We start from the raw sequence: 20,763 nt of genomic DNA on the forward strand, positions 1-20,763 counted from the left end.
ATTTTGGAGCCCAAAAAAATAAAGTCTCCATATTTAGATACATTCAAACTCATGTTCATTGAGTTGGTGATGCCATCCAATCATCTCATCCTCTGTCATCCCCTTCTCCTGCCTTCACTCTTTCCCAGCATCAGGGTCTTTTTCAGTGAATTGGCTCTTCACATCAGGTAGCCAACGTATTGGAGCTTCAGCTTTAGGATCAGTCTTTCCAATGAATATTCAGGACTGATTTCCTTAGGACTCCCTGGTTTGATCTCCCTGCAGTCCAAGGCACTCTCAACAGTCTTCTCCAACACAACAGTTCAAAAGCATCAGTTCTTCAGCACTTAGTCTTTATGATCTAACTCTCACATCTGACATGGCTACTGGAAAAACCATAGCTTTGACTAGACAAACATTTGTTGGCAATGTAATGTCTCTGCTTTTGAATACGCTGTCTAGGTTTGTTGTAGCTTTTCTTCCAGTGAGCAAGCGTCTTTTATTTTCATGACTGCTGCCACCATCTGCAGTGATTTTGGAGCCCACGAAAATAAAGTCTGTCACTGTTTCCGCTGTTTCTGCATCTATTTGCCATGACTGATGGGACTGGATGCCATGATCTTCATTTTTTGAATGTTGAGTTTTAAGCCAGCTTTTTTACTGTCCTCTTTCATCTTCATCAAGAGGCTCTTTAGTTCCTCTTCCACTTCTGCTATAAAGGTGGTGTCATCTTCATATCTGAGGTTATTGATATTTCTCCTGGCAATCTTGATTCCAGCTTGTGCTTCATCCAGCCTGGCATTTCGCATGATGTACTCTGCATAGAAGTTAAATAAGCAGGGTGACAATATACAGCCTTGATGTACTCCTTTCCCAATTTTGCACCAGTCTGTTGTTCATGTCCAGTTCTAACTGTTGCTTCCTGATCTGCATACAGGTTTCTGAAGATGCAGGTCAGGTAGTCTCGTATTCCCATCTCTTTAAGAATTTTCCACAGTTTGTTGTGACCTACACAGTCACAGGCTTTAGCATAGCCAATGAAGCAGAAATAAATGGTTTTCTGGAATTCTCTTGCTTTTTCTATGATCCAATGGATGTTGGCAATTTGATCTCTGGTCCCTCTGCCTTTTTGAAATCCAGCTTGAACATCTGGAAGTTCTTGGTTCACGAACTGTTGAAGCCTATCTATGAAAATTTTGAGCATTAATTTGCTAGCATGTGAAATGAGTGCAATTGTATAGTAGTTTGAACATTCTTTGGTACTGCCTTTCTTTTCGATTAGAATGAAAACTGACCTTTTCCAGTCCTGGGGCCACTGCTGAGTTTTCCAAATTTGCTGGCATATTGAGTGCGGCACTTTCACAGCATCATCTTCTAGAATTTGAAACAGCTCAGCTGGAATTCCATCACCTCCACTAGCTTTCCTCATAGTGATGCTTCCTGAGGCCTGCTTAACTTTGCACTCCAAGATGTCTGACTCTAGGTGAGTGATCACACCATCATGGTGTGATCAACCTCACAGAGCTTTACAAAAATTAAATAACATCTTTTGTGTTGTAATTTGGGTTCCCAGAAGAGGACTGGAATGCTGAATTGTATGCAAGTAGTTTATTTGGAACTTTGAAGGCAATACTCAAAGACAAGGGAAAAAAGCCAGGAAAGAAAACTGCCAGTGAAATGTATATAGCAAGCCATCTGCTTTTGTGCGTTATTAGGGCTTATCAATTCTGTGAGAAAAGAAAAAAAAGATGGTCAAACTTCTAATTATATATTTAAATACAAAAAGGTATTAACAGAGGTGGTTTCTAGGGAAGAAAATTGGAGGGCAGGGAGGTAGGAGTATAGTGAGTAATTTATACTCTCCCTCTCATATCTCCTCTGGTACTTTTCCAATTTTTTAAATGATATTAATGTGTATTTTTAAGTGAGAAAATTAATGTTGCTAACTCTAACTGTTCCCTATCCCACTTTCTTTTCTTCATTAATTTTGATAATGAAAGAAGGAGGGACGAGAGAAAGAAGGAAAGAGAGGGGAAGGGACAAAGAATCCCGCCACTCGGGGAAAACCATCATTAGTATTTTGACATATTGACATTACCAGCCAGTCTTTTTTCCCTCTGCATAAACATTTCTCTGATTTCCTATATTTTAAAAATGATATAATGTTTGCACATATGCTTGTATTTCCCGCCTTTTTCATTTATAGTTTTTTGTCATTAATTATTCTTCTGTAGGGTTTCCCTGGTAGCTCAGTTGGTAAAGAATCCACCTGCAATGCAGGAGACCCTGGTTTGATTCCTGGGCCAGAAAGATCCCGTGTAGAAGGGCTAGGCTACCCACTCCAGTATTCTTGGGCTTCCCTGGTGGCGCAGGCAGTAAAGAATGGCTGCAATGCGCAAGACCTGGGTTTGATCCCTGGGTTGGGAAGATCTCCTGCAGGAGGGCATGGAAACCCACTCCAATATTCTTGCCTGAAGAATCCTCAAGGACAGAGGCGCCTGGTGGGCTGCAATCCATGGGGTTGCAAAGTTTCAGACACAGCTGAGCGATTAAGCACAGCACACGGCACATTCTTCTCCAGCATGTTTAATGCCTTATTATATTCCAGAGCATGGGCGTACTGTGATTTATCCACTAATCCTTTACTATTAGATTTTTAGCCTTACCACTATTGTTGAGAGTTGAAAACATGAAGACTATAGAAATGAGACTGGCTTTCATGTGTGATTTGAGGTACTAATTTCTGTCCCTTATTCATGGACAGTAAACACAGTCTATCTAATTTCTCATAACCTAAGGTACCTCCCTTAGCCAAAACCATACATGGAATATTTAATTATAAAGAATCCTTTTATTTCCAATGAATAATTGAAAAAATGCAGTGCATTAAAAATACTTCACAAATTATCTGTTTGTGATTATGACATTCATTGGAACTAAAAGAATGAGCATAGTTTAAAACCAAACTCAAGGAATTATCTTTTTAAATGATAAAGTATGAGGAGATGTTCATTTTGTTTTACAAAAGGTTTAATAGAGTTAGAGTAAATTTTTTCCAGAAACCAGAACATTTGCAGAGCAGAAATGCAGAGAAGAACAGAGCATGTTTATCAAATAATGCAAATAAAGTTATCAATGGTTTGCAGCTTATGAAAACAACATAGTAAACTCTTCCATTACCAAAGCCATTTCAACCATCTGTTCAAAAACCACAATTCCATACAAGGGAAGGTTTATAAAGGTAAAAAGCTGAAAAGACGTGCTTGGCTTAAATTCTCAGTTGCCCGGTGTCTAAACCCTGTGTGTTTGGAGGGATGTTGATGGCCACAGGACCATCTCAGCAAGTGGACCTGAATAGCTGCCCGTTTTTTTTTTCAGACTTAGAGAGTCTGGGAAGTGTTTCTGTAATGAACAGAAGTGGTACTCTTGAGAATAACTTACTAAATATAAAATAGAAACCATTATTAAAATAAGACTTTTTTTTAGAAACTTGGTATTATAATCAACATTTTCATATACGGTATATTTGACCCAGCTGTTTATAAATCTTTTGATATGTATTTGGCATCTTAATCACAATATTAATGTATGTTATTCATTCCTCCAACAAATATTTATTGTGCGAACTGCCAGCCACCCTTTTCATCCCTGGGGATATGAAGATGAAAAGGGGCTGGGTCTTACATTCTCATGGTAGGGACTGCTATTGTATAAAATAAAGACGCCAACAAATAAACTAACTGCAACAAAAAGCAGTAAGTGCTATGAAGGAAACAAATATGAACTGAGATTGAGAAAAACCAAAGGAGACCTCGCCTAGGTAAGCAGCCAGGGGGGAGCTCTCTAAAGACGTGAAGCTCGAGCTGAGATCATCCCCAAGAAGACATGGAGCCAAGCTTGGAAGCACGGGAGGGAGACTAAGCCTAGCAGAGGGAGCAGCCTGTAAGGGCTCTGAGTACAGAGAAGACTTGATTTCTCTGAAGGACTGAACCAAGACAAGCTTGGCAGAAGGTCATGGTGTAGAAGAAATGGAACAAGATGGAGCTGAAGAGAGGGAGTGGGGGGCCCTCTCCCACAAGGCCTTGTGGGCCAGATGGAAACAGGGATTTTTTTCATAGCATGAGGCCAAGCACAATGTCTGTAATATGCTTTATTAAAGGTCTTGTTCCAGAAGTTAAATAAACTCAAAAGTCAGTGAATTGCTTTACTTTAAGAATAAATACATGATAAGTGAAAGTGAGTGAAGTCGCTCAGTCATGTCCGACTCTTAGCGACCCCATGGACTGCAGCCCACCAGGCTCCTCTGTCCATGGGATTTTCCAGGCAAGAGTACTGGAGTGGGTTGCCATTGCCTTCTCCGAAATACATGATAAGGTTTATCTATGACAACTCTAAAGACAAGCAGACTGTGTCATGTAGCCAAATTCACCGCCCCCCCCCCCCCAAAAAAAGAAAGAAATGACTGAGGTTATGGGTGATTATTGGGCTCAGACAGTAAAGAATCTGCCTGCAATACAGGACACCCAGTTTCCGTCTCAGGATTGGGAAGACGCCCTGGAGAAGGGAATGGCAACCCACTCCGGTATTCTTGCCTGGGAAATCCCACGGACAGAAGAGCCTGGCGGGCTACAGTCCACGGGGCTGCAAAGAATTGAACATGACTGAGTGATCAACACTGTAAATAACATCATGGTTTAAGAAGCTTCCTGGTGGCTCAGATGGTAAAGAATCTGTCTGCAATGCAGGAGACACAGGTGTGATCCTTGGGTTGAGAGGATCTCCCCTGAAGAAGGGAGTGGTTACCCACTCCTGTATGCTTGCCTGGAGAATTCCATTAACAGAGGAGCCTGGTGGGCTATACAGTCCATGGGGTCGCAGAGAGTCAGAAATGACTGAGCAACTAATACTTACTGAGGGTGATTATATATCCCAGGTTGTTCAGAAGAGTCCCAGTTTACACTTATATTCTCAGCATCCTTTTGGTGTAAGCATTCGTCTCAGACACTTCAGTTTTTAATCATGTCTTTATTAGTAGCTGTGTCAAAACAAGCCACAATGGATTGGGTGGACATTGGAAGAGTATATGGGATGGTTGGGCAATGTGGTTTTCACTTTCACATATGGAAAAACTGAAAGAAACCAGCAATATCTCATTTTTCTTTTCCCAATTTTTTTCCAGAAGCAAGATAGCTAATACTTCCTTGCCACCATGTAGGGCCCTCACTGATAAAATGAGATATACTCAGTCACAAGTTGCTAGGGACAAAAGGTCTCAGGCCATGGTGAGTCAAATTTTCCACGGTGTTGACCTTGCCAGCCACTGTGTCATCTTGTGACATTCTCTGTAATGCAGCCACCGAGCATCATGACAATGGGAAACATGTAGAGTTATGGGCTAGATAATTATGCCCAGGAAACGGACCACAAGCAGTTCTGCTGTAGAGCTGTGTCGTCTGAACCTATGGAGGCTTTGCCATTTATTGAATGATGCAAATACACAACTGTTTATTTTATTATTTGACAATGGTTTCTTATTTTTCAAGAAACCCATTCAAGAGCAATGACCTCAAGGATGCAAAAGTATGAGTTTAATGAAAACTTAAGCACAGAACTTCCATTTTTCAAGGAACTTAATTATGAAAGCAAAACTTGCCCAAAACGTACACATTTATGACCCACAATGGGACCCACAGTGAAATCATTGACCACTTGAAAATGAGGAGCTACAGATCTAATAAAGCACCAGAGGCTGCTTCAAAAGTTAATAGTTTGTCTAAGAAGACTGGGACTGAATACAAGAGTTAAGCAGGTGCAGCTTCAGAGGGTATATTTGTACAACCCGTTCTGAAGCATGTCTTTTGATGTAGCTCCAATGACCTTTTGGAGAAGGCAATGGCACCCCACTCCAGTACTCTTGCCTGGAAAATCCCATGGATGGAGGAGCCTGGTGGGCTGCCTACCATGGAGTCGCTAAGAGTCAGACACAACTGAGCGACTTCACTTTCACTTTTCACTTTCAGGCATTGGAGAAGGAAATGGCAACCCACTCCAGCGTTCTTGCCTGGAGAATCCCAGGGACGGGGGAACCTGATGGGCTGCCATCTATGGGGTCACACAGAGTCAGACACAACTGAAGTGAATTAGCAGCAACAATAAGCTTTTTCTATTTTAATTTTGTCTTTTTTCAATTTCAAGCTTCTTTATATATATACATGTGTAAAGAGATAGCTGATAATATTTTGACTATATTAACATAAGCAGAACTTGCCAAACTATTCAGTTCAGTTCAGTCACTCAATCGTGTCCAACTCTTTGCAACCCCATGAACCATAGCACGCCAGGTCTCCCTGTCCATCACCAACTCCCAGAGTCCACCCAAACTCATGTCCATTGAGTCGGTGATGCCATCCAATCATCTCATCCTCTGTCGTCCCCTTCTCCTCCTGCCCTCAATCTTTCCCAGCATCAGGGTCTTTTCAAATGAGTCAGTTCTTCGCATCAGGTGGCCAAAGTATTGGAGTTTCAGCTTCAGCATCAGTCCTTCCAATGAACACCCAGGACTGATCTCCTTTAGGACGGACTGGTTGGATCTCCTTGCAGTCCAAGGGACTCTCAAGTGTCTTCTCCAACACCACAATTTAAAACCATCAATTCTTCAGCGCTCAGCTTTCTTTATAGTGGAACTCTCACATCCATACATGACCACTGGAAAAACCATAGCCTTGACCAGACGGACCTTTGTTGGCAAAGTAATGTCTCTGCTTTTTAATATGCTGTCTAGTTTGGTCATAACTTTCTTTCCAAGGAGTAAGCGTCTTTTATTTCATGGTTGCAATCACCATGTGCAGTGATTTTGCAGCCCAAGAAAATAAAGGCTGTCACTGTTTCCACCATTTCCCCATCTATTTGCCATGAAGTGATGGGACCGGATGCCATGATGTTAGTTTTCTGAATGTTGAATTTTAAGCCAACTTTTTCACTCTCCTCTTTCACTTTCATCAAGAGGCTCTTTAGTTCTTCACTTTCTGCCATAGGGTGATGTCATCTGCATATCTGAGGTTGTTGATATTTCTCCTGGCAATCTTGATTCCAGCTTGTGCTTCTTCCAGCCCAGCGTTTCTCATGACGTACTCTGCATATAAGTTAAATAAGCAGGGTGACAATATACAGCCTTGACATACTCCTTTTCCTATTTGGAACCAGTCTGTTATTCCATGTGCAGTTCTAACTGTTGCTTCCTAACCTGCATACAGGTTTCTCAAGAGGCAGGTCAGCTGGTCTGGTATTCTCATCTCTTTCAGAATTTTCCACAGTTTATTGTGATCCACACAGTCAAAGGCTTTGACATAGTCAATAAAGCAAAAATAGATGTTTTCTGGAACTCTCTTGCTTTTTTGATGATCCAGCCAAACTATTAAATGATGCCAATTTTATATCTGTGTCATCTGGTGTCACCAAAAAAATCCCATTAGTTCCAGCAATATTTGCAAACTTCCAAAAAATTTTTCATGGAATCAAAGCAAAACTTTCAGGATTTTATTTTGTTTAAAGCAAAATGCCTGAAATTATTGTGAATGCTATTACTGTAAATTCAGTTACAAAGTGCAACACTAAGGATTAAATTACTTGCTTTTGCAGTCATTGTATGTTTACAAATTTTGGTGATGTTCAGGACTATGGGAAAAAAAAACAGTGCTATGGAACAAAAATGTACTGGAATTGATTTCTATACAGATGATTCATAATTGTGTTCAAACAAGCTGTGATACTCTACCAATTGTAATAGAAACTGTATTATCAAAATTTATGAATATTTTTATAAATATAAAGGTAAAATAACTGAGCTACATAATTTTCATGGCAACACTGATGTTGAAGCAAGAAAATGCTTAGGTAAGGTGGCATATAAATTCACTTTTTGTTGTCCAAAATTAGTTAGATTTTAGAAACATTTGAGTCTTTCAAGAACAAATTTCTAATTCAACATGTGTCCTATAATGACATTGAACATTTTTGTAAATATATTATTTAAATTTTGCAATATTTTGCTTAAAATCAGTTGGAAGTACTTATTCAAAGTATTCAATAAGAGGAGCTCCCCAAAACTTTAGCCTGTACATTTTAGCAAATTGCAATTATTGAAGCTAAAGCAAACAAGAAGATACTGAAACTAAGCCACATAAAAGCAAGGGAGGAATTGATAAACAATGAGAGTTTAAATGGTTTTTACAAGATTTAATTTTAAAGTTTCATAATTGTGCTTTCCATTATTTTGACTTACACAAAGAACTGTTGGACAAACTTTTTGTTTGTTTGTTTTTAATTGCCTAAATTTGCATTCTTTGCCACAACAGAATGAAATTGAAAGGCCTATATTTTTGTAATATGTATATTTGTTTTACTCAACAAATGTGTATATTTGTAATACTCAAAGAATCATGACAGAATTTTTGATGATTTTTTCCTTTAAAAAATATTTGTCATATAAAAGTGCAAAATTGACAGTTAAAGAAGAAAAAAAGAAAGTACCTATGAAAATATTTGAATTTAAGTATTTATATATTTAAATGAAAAAAATAAAATAAAATTAGAATTGAAACTCTTTCACTTTGTTCTGAGCTTATCAGGTATTATGCAGACCTTACAATTATTAACGTTTCAATTTAGATTATAACTATGAAGAAAAAAGCTGCTAACAATTCAAATTAACTATAAAATGCAAATTTGAGGGTTTTAGGCAACTTCATGAAAAATTAAAAACAAAGGGACCTTATTGAAAAAGAATATAGTCTTTAGGAAAAAAACACCTATGATGTATTATTAGAGACATATTATATCTAAGAGAACTTTAAAGTATGTTACTGTGTACCAGAAAATTATTCTTATGTTTTTTATGCTCAAATAGCATAAATTTTTTAAACTTTAATACATATGAACATGTATTTTTACTTTTGAAAATAGTTTTTGAGTGTGTAACATGAAAGTCTCTCAGCAATGTCCAACCCTTTGCGACCCCGTGGACTATACAGTCCATGGAATTCCCCAGGCCAGAATACTGGAATGGGTAGCCTATCCCTTCTCCAGGGGATCTTCCCAACCCAGGGATTGCATCTAGGTCTCCCACATTGCAGGCAGATTCTTTACCAGCTGACCCAGTACTACCTTATAAATTCAATAATTTGTCATTCAAAAATACTTTTAAAACTATATTATTTTAATTATTCTGATAATCTATTTATTCTTAAAAATGTCCTAGTCTGTATGATAAATTGTATAGTGCCCTAGTTAGGACGGTGTCTCCTTGCAGAAATGAGTCTAAGCACAGGGACTGAAGTTTCTGGATGTCCAAGCCCGCTGGAAGCCTCTCCAGGGACATCAGGCCTCAGGGGCACAAATGCCCAGCTTCACTTGCTCTCAGGCCTTCTGCATTTAAAACATCCCCCTCCAAAAGCTTCCCCTGGTATGTGGCTCTATCACAAGAGGAGCCTGAGAAATCCTGACCAAACTTTGTTTCTCTCCAAGGCTGGCCTCTCAGTCTACAGAAAGTGTAGTTCACATGACCCCAAAGCCCCTCGTTAATACAGAGCAGAGAGTGGGCAGGTCTGCCTTTCCTGGGTCCCGTCTCCTGTGGAAAGTAAGGAGAGTGGGAGGAAGCATGCCAATGAAAAACAGGCAAGAGGGGACTTCCCTGGCAGTCCAGTGGTTAAGACCCCGAGTTTCCACTTAAGGGATGCAGGTTCGATCCCTCCTTGGGGAACTAAGATACTGCGTGCCCTGTGGCACAGCAAAAAAAAAAAAAAAAAACCTAAGAAAGGAAGAAATGAAGGAATGAAGAAAGGAAGAAAGAAAGAAAAAGAAAAGCAGGTAAAAATCCCACGGAAACCTTATTTTGAAAACATTGGCAGGGAGTTTGGGAAGGTCATATACACACTGCTATATTCAAGATGGATAACCAACAAGGACCTATTGCATAGCACATGGAACTCCACTCAGTGTGACTTGTCAGCCTGGATGGGAGCGGGGTTTGGGGGAGAATGGATACATGTCCATGTATGGCTGAGTCCCTTCGCTGTTCTCCTGAAACCACCACAACATTAATCCGCTGTGGGTGTGCATGTGTGACCCCAAGGACTGTAATCTGCCAGGCTCCTCTGTCCATGGAATTTTCCAGGCAAGAATACTGCTATTTCCTTCTCCAGGGAATCTTCCCAATTCAGGAATCAAACCTGTGTCTCAGGAGATCTCCCACATCTCCTGCGTTGGCAGTCAAGTTCTTTACAAGTTGAGCCATGGGGGATATCCCAGTACAAAATAAAAAGTTTAAAGTTTGGAAAAAAAAAAAGACAGTGTTTTCAAAGAAAGGCCAAATATAAGGGGAAAAGAAAGCAACCATGGGATCTCATCGCGGATCGTTGCTGCGAGTTTCTGAGCTGAGTTTGAAAACAATTAAGGAGAGTAAAGGAAACAGAATTTCCCTCATAAGCCGTAAGATTTGCCCCACCAATCACACAGGACTCCAGTGTTTTCTCAGCTACAAAAAGTCAGCAAGTCTTCTTCACAGAGTGGAATGGTATGTCCTGCTCCACCCTGAAATAGCAGAGTTCAAGTTCTCAGCACTTTCTATTTCTCATGGTTTCTGTCTCTCAGAAAGTGGGAACTCTAGGCTAGAATGATTCCTGTCAAGAAAAAAAAAATAGTTTAAAAAATAAGCAAGAAAGAATTTTTTAAAATACATTCTATTTTAAAAGGAAAGGAAAAAAAATCAAATACACCCTATGTCATGTTGCTTCTACAAAACTATTCCAATTTTCTTTAGGATGCAACTTCTGAAACACTCTTTATGCAGTCTCTCCATGATACTGGCTCAACCAACTTCTCAGTCTTTATGTTTTTCTAACTCTTAATCATGACCTTTCATTCTCATCCTCTGGTCTCCTCACCATCAAACACCCATGCTCTATCTCTTTTCTCCAGCTGGAAATCCCTATTTCAAATGGCTTTAATTCTATCTGAAAACTACCATTCCTTCAAGTATCAACTCCAATCTTTGACCATAAAGTCTTCTCAATGTACTCAGATCACAGTGATTATTCATTTTTGCAAAGCAACAGCACTTTTTAACAAGTCAGTTCTCCTCTGATCGTCCTCATTTCCTTACCTGCAAATGAGTGACCTCCCTACATCTTAGGGCAGTTTGTGGAGACTGAATAAGGTGATATACGCAGCTGTTTCTGGTTACAGTACATAATCATAGGACAGTGATTGCCACTGCATTAGGAAAGAGTGATATTATGGAAGGATACATTGATATTGAGAAAAGAGTTTTAAGGTTCTGCCAGTATTGGGTTCTAACATCATTTAACTTCCTGAGTTTGTAAAATGGGAATAATAAGTCCTATCTCATAGAGTTATGGTGAGGATCAATGAAGAGAATGTAGGTAAGGATCTTCTTGACTCTAGGACAGGCAATTGGTTTGTTTTCACCTTATTGCCTCAGAGTTCATTCACTCATTCACTCATTCCCTAAACATGAATTGGGGGCTTGAGATACAACTGTGAACCAGACACAAAAAGTCCCCTCCCGCCTGACCTGGTAAGGGCTGTTCTATGATGGGGACGATCAGGGTACCCAGGGGAGGCACCGGGTCCAGAACTGTGAGGCCAGGAAAACCAGGGCCCGAGGGGGTACGGGATAGGCTATGGCAGCCGGGCATCTCAGGGAGAGGACTTACATAATAACAATATGTAAGTCCTGAAAATTTAATAGGCAGCTCTGTGACCCTGTGCAAGCCAGCCCTGCATACTGCTGTTTTATGGGGGGAGGGGGGAGGTCACCTTAAGTTGATAGGCCATTACAGGAAATTTCCCAGAAGCACGTTAAGAATGAATTTTAATAAAGGGATATTGGTATTTAACAGTCAGGGTAAGACCTGCTGATGTTATCCTGAGTAAAGAGAAAAAAACCTGTTTCTTACTGATCACAATTCAAATCTCAACACCGAGTAGTCATTTAAAGAGAAAGACAGGCGTCCTAATGTCCCGTTTGGCTCAAACATCCTAAAAATTTAAGGTTCTATGCTCCAGCCACTGTGTGTGCACCTTGGACAAGTTTCCTGGCCTTTCTAAGTCTCCATTTTTTCATCTGTAAAATGGGGAGAGTGAATGACCTGTAGATGGTTATGAGGAAATAAAATACTATCAATGGTTTGTCAGAAACAACCCAGTTCAATCAGCTGATGAATAGATAGACACATTGAGGCTTACTCTCACTAATACCTACCATTTAGCAACAGATAGGAATTAACTCTTAATACACACAATTTTTGGATCTCAAAATCATGACCCAAATTAAAGAAGACAGATTTAAAAAGTGTACATACTGCGCAAACCATTTGTATAAAATTCTATAAAAGGCAAACTAATATGAGAACAGAAAACAGTTCAGTAGTTGTGAGTGGGAGATGTAGGGAAGGGGTGAGAGGGGAGGACCACAAGGAACCCAGACAGACTGAGAAGTGATGGAAATGTTTGTTATCTTGATGGTGGTGATGGCTCCATGGGTGTATACATGTGTCGAGACTTATCAAATTGAACACTTTAAATACATGCAGCTTATTATTTGCCAATTATATCTCAATAAGCTTTTAAAACACAGGAGAGACCAAGAAGCAGTGTTTTGCTCTGAATTCATTATGATCTTGTCATTCAGGAGGATGCTAATAGTTATGAATCAGTTTTGCTAGCAATCCTTCCCCACCACAAAGGAAAGGCAGTTTTCTAACAGTTTGTACCCTGCGGTGTCACATGAGATCAATTCTCATGACAAAAGATCATAAGGATCATGTTTTAAACATTCAAGTACTTGCAAGAAGCTTGTACTGTGCATTCGTTGTTTTAAATTCCTGGCTAAAAATTCCCTTCTCATGACCCCACCCACCTTTCACAGGAGTTCACGAATTACTTGTGCTACAATCTGCTCTTTGCCAAAGTTACAGACCCAGTTTCTGGGAAAGAAAAAACTAAAATCTTATATGACTAAGTTAAATGACAGAATTAGCCCAAGTCAGTGTTTCTAAAGATTCAAGCTGCTCAATTATTTATATATTTATATACATATATTATAAATTATTTTATTTTTGAGGTAAAATTACTCACCTGATATATGTGAATATGAAAAAGTAATTGGCAAAAAGCCCAAGTGCCGCCCCCACCATTTCTTGCCATTCCTGGTCATCCCCTGTTGTTCTTCCAATATAGAAAAAAGCCAACGTATATGTATATTCTTTCCTCTCCCTCAGTTCAGTTCAGTTCAGTTCAGTTCAGTCACTCAGTCGTGTCCGACTCTTTGTGACCCCATGAATCGCAGCACGCCAGGCCTCCCTGTCCATCACCAACTCCCGGAGTTTACTCAAACTCATCTCCCTCTATTAAAACCCAGCAATTTGCATTTCCTTGGCAGTACAGTGGGTAAGTCTCAGCCTACCAATGCAGGGGACACAGGTTTGATCTCTGGTCCAGGAAGATTCCACATGCGGCAGAGCAACTCAGCCCACGGGCCACAGCTATTGGGCCAGTGCCCTAGAGCCTGACAGCCCCAACTACTGCCGCCCACATACCCAGAGCCCATGCTCCACAACCGGAGAAGCCACTGCAGTGAGAAGCCCAAGGACCTCAACTAGAGGAAGTCTTTCAGCAGCAAGGAAGACCCAGGTCAAACAAAAATAAAATAAACTAATTAAAAAAATAAATAAACCCCAGGAATTTGTGTTTTAACATGATATCCTTGTGACTCATTGCACACAGAATTTTGAGAAGCACTGACCTGACATCATCTTATCCTCTTGAGTTTTTCAGTTATCAAAAGTAGATATCTTTGTCCAAACCTCCTGAGTCAGGAATTAGGAAGCCTTTCAATTATGCAGTGGAAGTGACAAATAGGTTCAAGGGATTAGATCTGATAGACAAGAGTCCCTGAAGAACTATGGACGGTGGTTCATGACATTGTGCAGGAGACAGGGATCAAGACCATCCCCAAGAAAAAGAAATGCAAAAAGGCAAAATGGTTGTCTGAGGAGGCCTTACAAATAGCTGAGAAAAGAAGAGAAGTGAAAGGGAAAGATATACCCATCTGAATGCAGAGTTCCAAAGAATAGCAAGGAGAGATAAGAAAGCTTTCCTCAGTGATCAATGCAAAGAAATAGAGGAAAACAACAGAATGGGAGAGACTAGAGACCTCGTCAAGAAAATTAGAAATACCAAATGAACATTTCATGCAAAGATGGGCACAATAAAGAACAGAAATAGTATGGACCTAACAGAAGCAGAAGATATTAAGAGGTGACAAGAATACACAGAAGAACTACACAAAAAATATCTTAATGACCCAGATAATCACAATGGTGTGATCACTCACCTAGAGCTAGACATCCTGGAATGCAAAGTCAAGTGGGCCTTAGGAAGCATCACTACAAACAAAGCTAGGGGAGGTGATGGAATTCCAGATGAGCTATTTCAAATCCTGAAAGATGATGCTGTGAAAGTGCTGCACTCAATATGCCAGCAAATTTGGAAAACTCAGCAGTGGCCACAGGACTGGAAAAACTCAGTTTTCATTCCAATCCCAAAGAAAGGCAATGCCAAAGAATGCTCAAACTACTGCACAATTGCACTCATTTCACACATTAGCAAAGTAATGCTCAAAATTTGCCAAGCCAGTCTCCAATCATATATAAACCAAGAACTTCCAGATGTTCAAGCTGGATTTAGAAAAGGTAGAGGAACCAAAGATCAAATTGCCAACATCCATTGGCATATGATGTTGGATCATAGAAAAAGCAAGAGAATTCCAGAAAAACATCTACTTCTGCTTTATTGACTACACCAAAGCCTTTGACTGTGTGGATCACAACACACTGTGAAACATTTTTAAAGAGATGGGAATACCAGACCACCTTACTTGCCTCCTGAGAAATCTGTATGCAGGTCAAGAAGCAAGAGTTAGAACCGGACATGGAACAACAGGCTGGTTCCAAATTGGGAAAGGAATACATCAAGGCTGTATATTGTCACCCTGCTAATTTAACTTATATGCAGGGTCAATTCAGCTCAGTTCAGTTGCTCAGTCATATCCGACTCTTTGCGACCCCATGAACCGCAGCATGCCAGGCCTCTCTGTCCATCACCAACTCCCGGAGTTCACCCAAACCCATGTTCACTGAGTCTGTGTTGCCATCCAACCATCTCATCCTCTGTCGTCCCCTTCTCCTCCTGCCCTCAATCTTTCCCAGCATCAGGGTCTTTTCCAATGAGTCAGCTCTTCGCATCAGGTGGCCAAAGTACTGGAGTTTCAGCTTCAGCATCAGTTCTTCCAATGAACACCCAGGACTGATTTCCTTTAGGATTGACTGGTTGGATCTCCTTGCAGTCCAAGGGACTCTTAAGAGTCTTCTCCAACACCACAGTTCAAAAGGATCAATTCTTCTGCGCTCAGCTCTCTTTATAGTCCAACTCTCACATCCATACATGACCACTGGAAAAACCATAGCCTTTACTACATCATCTGAAATGCCAGGCTGCATGAAGCACAGCTGGAATCAAGATTGCCAGGAGAAATATCAATAACCTCAGACATGAAGATGACACCACCCTTATGGCAGAAAGCAAAGAAGAACTATAGAGCTTCTTCATGAAAGTGAAAGAGAGTGAAAAATCTGGTTTAAAACTCAACATTCAAAAAACGAAGACCATGGCATACAGTCCCATCACTTCATGGCAAATAGATGGGGAAACAATGGAAACAGTGAGAGACTTTATTGTCTTGGACTCTAAAATCACTGCAGATGGTGACTGCGGCTGCTGCTGCTGCTAAGTCGCTTCAGTCGTGTCTGACTCTGTGCGACCCCATAGACGGCAGCCCACCAGGCTCCCCCGTCCCTGGGATTCTCCAGGCAAGAACACTGGAGTGGGTTGCCATTTCCTTCTCCAATGCATGAAAGTGAAAAGTGAAAGTGAAGTCACTCAGTCGTGTCCGACTCCTCGCGACCCCATGGACTGCAGCCCACCAGGCTCCTCCATCCATGGGATTTTCCAGGCAAGAGTACTGGAGTGGGGTGCCATTGCCTTCTCCGGATGATGACTGCAGCTATGAAATTAAAAGACACTTGCTCCTTGGAAGAAAAATTATGACAAACCTAGACAGCATATTAAAAAGCAGAGATATTACTTTGCTGGCAAAAGTTTTGTCTAGTCAAAGCTATGGTTTTTCCAGTAGTCATGTATGGATGTGAGAGTTGGACTATAAAGAAAGGTGAACGCTGAAGAATTGATGTTTTTGAATTGTGATGCTGAAGACTCTTGAGAGTTCCCTTGGACTGCAAGGAGATCCAACCAGTCAATCCTAAAGGAAATCAGTCTTGAATATTCATTGGAAGGACTGATACTGAAGCTGAAACTTCAGTACTTTGACCACCTGATGTGAAGAAAAGACCCTGAGGCTAGGAAAGGTTGAAGGCAGCGGGAGAAGGGGACGACAGAGGATGAGATGGTTGGATGTCATCACAGACTCGATGGACATGAGTTTGAGCAAGCTCCAGGAGTTGGTGATGGACAGGGAAGCTTGGCATGCTACAGTTCATGGGGTCGCCAAGAGTAGGGCATGACTGAGTGACTGAAATGAACTGAGTTCTCAGCTGGAAATAGGGGTGGGGAATGGGAGACAGGAAAAACCAAGAGGGCAAGCATGTAGACAGCGTTTCAATCTACCACCTGATTTCCCTTATTCATGAATTAGTTTTAACTACAAAATAAATAAATAACCCATATATAACATGTGTGAAATCCCATCACCCATTGGTAACCACTTTACATACTGATGTCCCTCTGAAAGCAATGGAATTTTATTTACTATTTTTATATGTATAAATACAGTGTTTTTCTCTTCTCAACAGAAATTCTATTTTATCTAAATTTTTATCTATATTCTTCTCACTAACAGTATATCTAAAAGATTAGTTCAGTGAGGATGAGACAGTTGGCTAGTCCACTAGTTGATGGGGAAGATGCCCGGCACAGAAAAAAGAGACTGCAACGACTAATCTTGAAGGCGGCCGGCGATGAGGGTTGGATCTGAGATTGTCTAAACAGGCAGGCAGCCCTGAGCGAACTGTGTAGACTCTGGGGGCAGTTACTTAGCTGAAAGTCAGTGGGCAAGCTGGCCTGATACTAACAAGCCCATCCTTATTTTACGGGACCTCCGTTGGTGGGGTGTGTGGTATGGGGTCAGGGACCTGGCTCAGAAAGGGTCAGAACCCGGGCCTCGGGTCAGAGTGGGGCTAGATCCTGCAAGGAGTGGCTGTGTGAGAGTCCCAGTGAGAAAGGGGGGAACCCTTGACAACCACTTCCAATCAGCTCGGTGGCTCATCTATCAGGGATAAGGTTGACCCCAGGCTAGCTCCAGGCTGAGGATGCTGAATTAGATCAGTACCAGTAGTGATGAAGAGGAGGGGGTCAATTCAAGAATTAATCTTGACTAATCATTGGTGTGGCTTCCCTGGTTGCTCAGACTGTAAAGAATCCACCTGCAATGCAGGAGACCTGGGTTCCGTCCCTGGGTTGGAGGAGGAAATGGCAACCCACTCCAGTATTCCTGCTTGAAGAATCCCATGGACGGAGGAGCCTGGCGGGCTACATAATTGGCAAGAGACAGCGACTGGTGGGAAAGAAGGGAAGAGCATAAAGTTTCCCAATCTGCTCTGCTCCAAATCACCGGAAAAGCCTAATAAACAGAGACCTCCCAGCCTCTTTACTGAAGATTCCGACTTAATAAGTCTAGGGTGAGATCCAAGAATCTACCTGTCATTTTGTGTGTGTGTATGATCAGTATTTTTTATTTTTTTTACTGAAGTACAGTTGATTTACAGTACTGTGTTATTTTCAGGTATATATACAGCAAAGTGATGCAGTTTATGTCTCTGGCTTGGGGTATTGGGTAAGGGTAATGGAATTCACGACTTCAGTTTTAGGTATGTTGAATTTGGAACATAACAACAATAGTGATAGGACTTCCCTGGTGGTCCAGGGGCTAAGACTCCGAGCTCCTAATGCAGGGGGCCTGGGTTCTATCCTTGCTCAGGGAATTAGATCCCACCACAAATAAGACCCAGCATAACCATGTAAATAAATTACATTAAAATAAATATTTAAAAATACAATAGTGACTAAATCTATTGAGCATTTACTTTATACTGGTGCTTCACATGCACTATTTAATTTAATCCATAAAACATTCATATAAGGGAATTACTATTGCTATACTCCTTTTGAAAATGAATAAATTGAGTGATAGGGACAGTAAATCATTTTCCATTAATTACACAACTAGTAAAGATAGATCAATAGGACAAAATAGAAAGTCCAGAGATTAATCCATGCACCTATGGACACGTTATCTTTGACAAAGGAGGCAAAAATATACAATGCAGAAAAGACAATCTCTTCAACAAGTGGTGCTGGGAAAACTGGTCAACTACGTGAAATAGAATGAAACTAGAACATTTTCTAACACCATACACAATAATAAACTAAAAATGGATCAAAGACATAAATATAAGACCAGAAACTAAAACTCTTAGAGGAAAACATAGGTAGAACACTCTCTGACATAAAACATAGCAAGATCCTCTATGACCCACCTCCCAGAGGAATGGAAATAAAAACAAAAATAAGAAAATGGGACCTAATTAAACTTAAAAACTTTTGCACAACAAAGGAAACTATAAACAAGGTGAAAAGACAGCCCTCAGAATGGGAGAAAATAATAGCAAATGAAACAACTGTCAAAGAATTACTCTCCAAAATATACAAGCAGCACATGCAGCTCAATGCCAGAAAAACAACCCAGTCAAAAAGTGGGCAAAAGATTTATATTTCTCCAAAGAAGATATACCGATGGCTAATAAACACATGAAAAGATGTGCTCAACATCACTTATTATAAGAAAAATGCAAATCAAAACCTCAATGAGGTACCATCTCACGCCAGTAAGAATGGCCATCAAAAAAAGTATACAAACAATAAATGCTGGAGAGGGTGTGGAGAAAAGGGAATGCTCTTACCCTGCTGGTGGGAATGCAAACTAGTTCAGCAAATGGAGAACAGTGTGGAGATTCCTTAAAACGCTGGGAAAAGAGCTGCCAGGAATTCCACTGCTCAGGATATACACCAAAAAAGGAGGACTGAAAGAGACTGATGCACTCCAGTGTTTGTGGCAGCACTATTTACAACACCTAGGATACGGAAGCAACCTAGATGTCCGTGGGGAGATGAATGGATAAGGAAGTCATGGTACATACACATAATGGGATACCGCTCAGCTCTAATGGGAGTCAGTTCTAATGGGATGGATGAACCTAGAACCTATCATACAGAATGAAGTAAGTCAGAAAGAGAAAGAAAAATACTGTATATTAATGCATATAAATAGAATCTAGGAGGATGACATCGATGTACAGAACAGCAAAGGAGACACAGACGTAAAGGGCAGACTTCTGGACTCAGTGGAAGGAGGAGAGGGTAGCATGACTTGGGAGAACAGCACTGAATTGTGTACATTACCATATGTAAAATAGATGACCAGTGCAAGTTCAATTGAGGAAGCAGGCACCCAGGGCCCGTGTCTGTGACAGCCGGGAGGGATGAGGTCGGGAGGGAGGCGGGTGGGGGGTTCAGGCTGGGGGCACACATGCATACCCACGGCTGATTCATGTTGATGTGTGGCAAAACCATCACAATGCTGTAAAGTAACTATCCTCCAATTACATAAATGAACAGATTTAAAAAAGAGAGCAGATCTGGATGTTTAGACCCAGACACACCTTACCCCAAAGCTCTTGTTCTTCCCAACAATGTTCTATTGTCTGCTGAGCGGATATGTTCCCACAGGCGGGAGCACCCGAGTTGAGTTGAATCACAGGTCGGGGCTGGAAATAAGGATTTGAAATGAAAATTTGCTTTAGACTGCCCAAGGAGAAAGCCTGCAGAGAGAGAAGAATATTTGGTCAGAGATGGAGCTGTGTTCCTGTTTTGAAATGTGGGCAGTGGATAAAAAGGCCTTGGGCGTCACAGAGGTTCTAGGAGAATCAGGAGAGACAAACATTTTATAAACGAAGCAAGTTGAATTACCAGAAGGAGTAAATTTAAGAGCAGTAAAGAGCTCCATTAAAATAAATTATCCATTGAATTTGGCAAAGGGGGTAATTTTTTTACCTTGCCCAGGAAGGTGGAGTCGGGGAGGGGAAAGCCAGTCTCCTCAGACTGAGGAGAAAAGAGATGAGGAGATGCAGGCGGAGAGTGAAGGCCTTTTCTGGCAGGCTCAGCCTTGACAAAATAAACAGGAAAAATATCCACCGAGATGTTCACTACGCTCATCTCTGAGCAGCTGGGTTCCCAGTCTCTCATCTCCTGACTCCTTTTTTGCCTCTCAGCCTGCACTTTAGTAAGAATGCTCTTGAGTAAGCATTGTTTTCATTGAGAGGGCGGTGCTGGAGAAGGAGAAAGCTGGGGGAGCAGGTTTGCCCCCCTTAACCTGGGATGCACACAGGAAAGGTAAACTGAAGTCTTACCTTCATGCAGGGGCAGATCAGCTGTAGGAATGAAAAAGGTACGCTCGGTATCTTAAAAGATAAAGAGGGTACTTTTCAATCTACAAGATTAATTTTATAAAATTGATTTATTTTTCTACACTAAAATTGTATATACTTTTGGTAATCTGGGAGTCTAAGAATGTTG

The 20,763-nt window shown here is 40.8% G+C and overlaps 1 long non-coding RNA gene across 1 annotated transcript; it reads right to left on the reverse strand.

Annotated features, from left to right (window-relative positions):
- Positions 1-9,779: 9,779 nt before the first annotated feature.
- LOC133073845 (uncharacterized) lies at positions 9,780-20,335 on the reverse strand. Its single transcript, XR_009697052.1, has 3 exons — positions 20,242-20,335; positions 19,856-19,955; positions 9,780-10,655 (listed from the first exon to the last, which is right to left on the reverse strand). It is a non-coding gene; the product is annotated as an uncharacterized LOC133073845 (long non-coding RNA).
- Positions 20,336-20,763: the final 428 nt, after the last annotated feature.

The sequence above is a fragment of the Dama dama genome, chromosome 19 (genome assembly GCF_033118175.1).
Source record: "Dama dama isolate Ldn47 chromosome 19, ASM3311817v1, whole genome shotgun sequence".
NCBI lineage: Eukaryota > Metazoa > Chordata > Mammalia > Artiodactyla > Cervidae > Dama > Dama dama.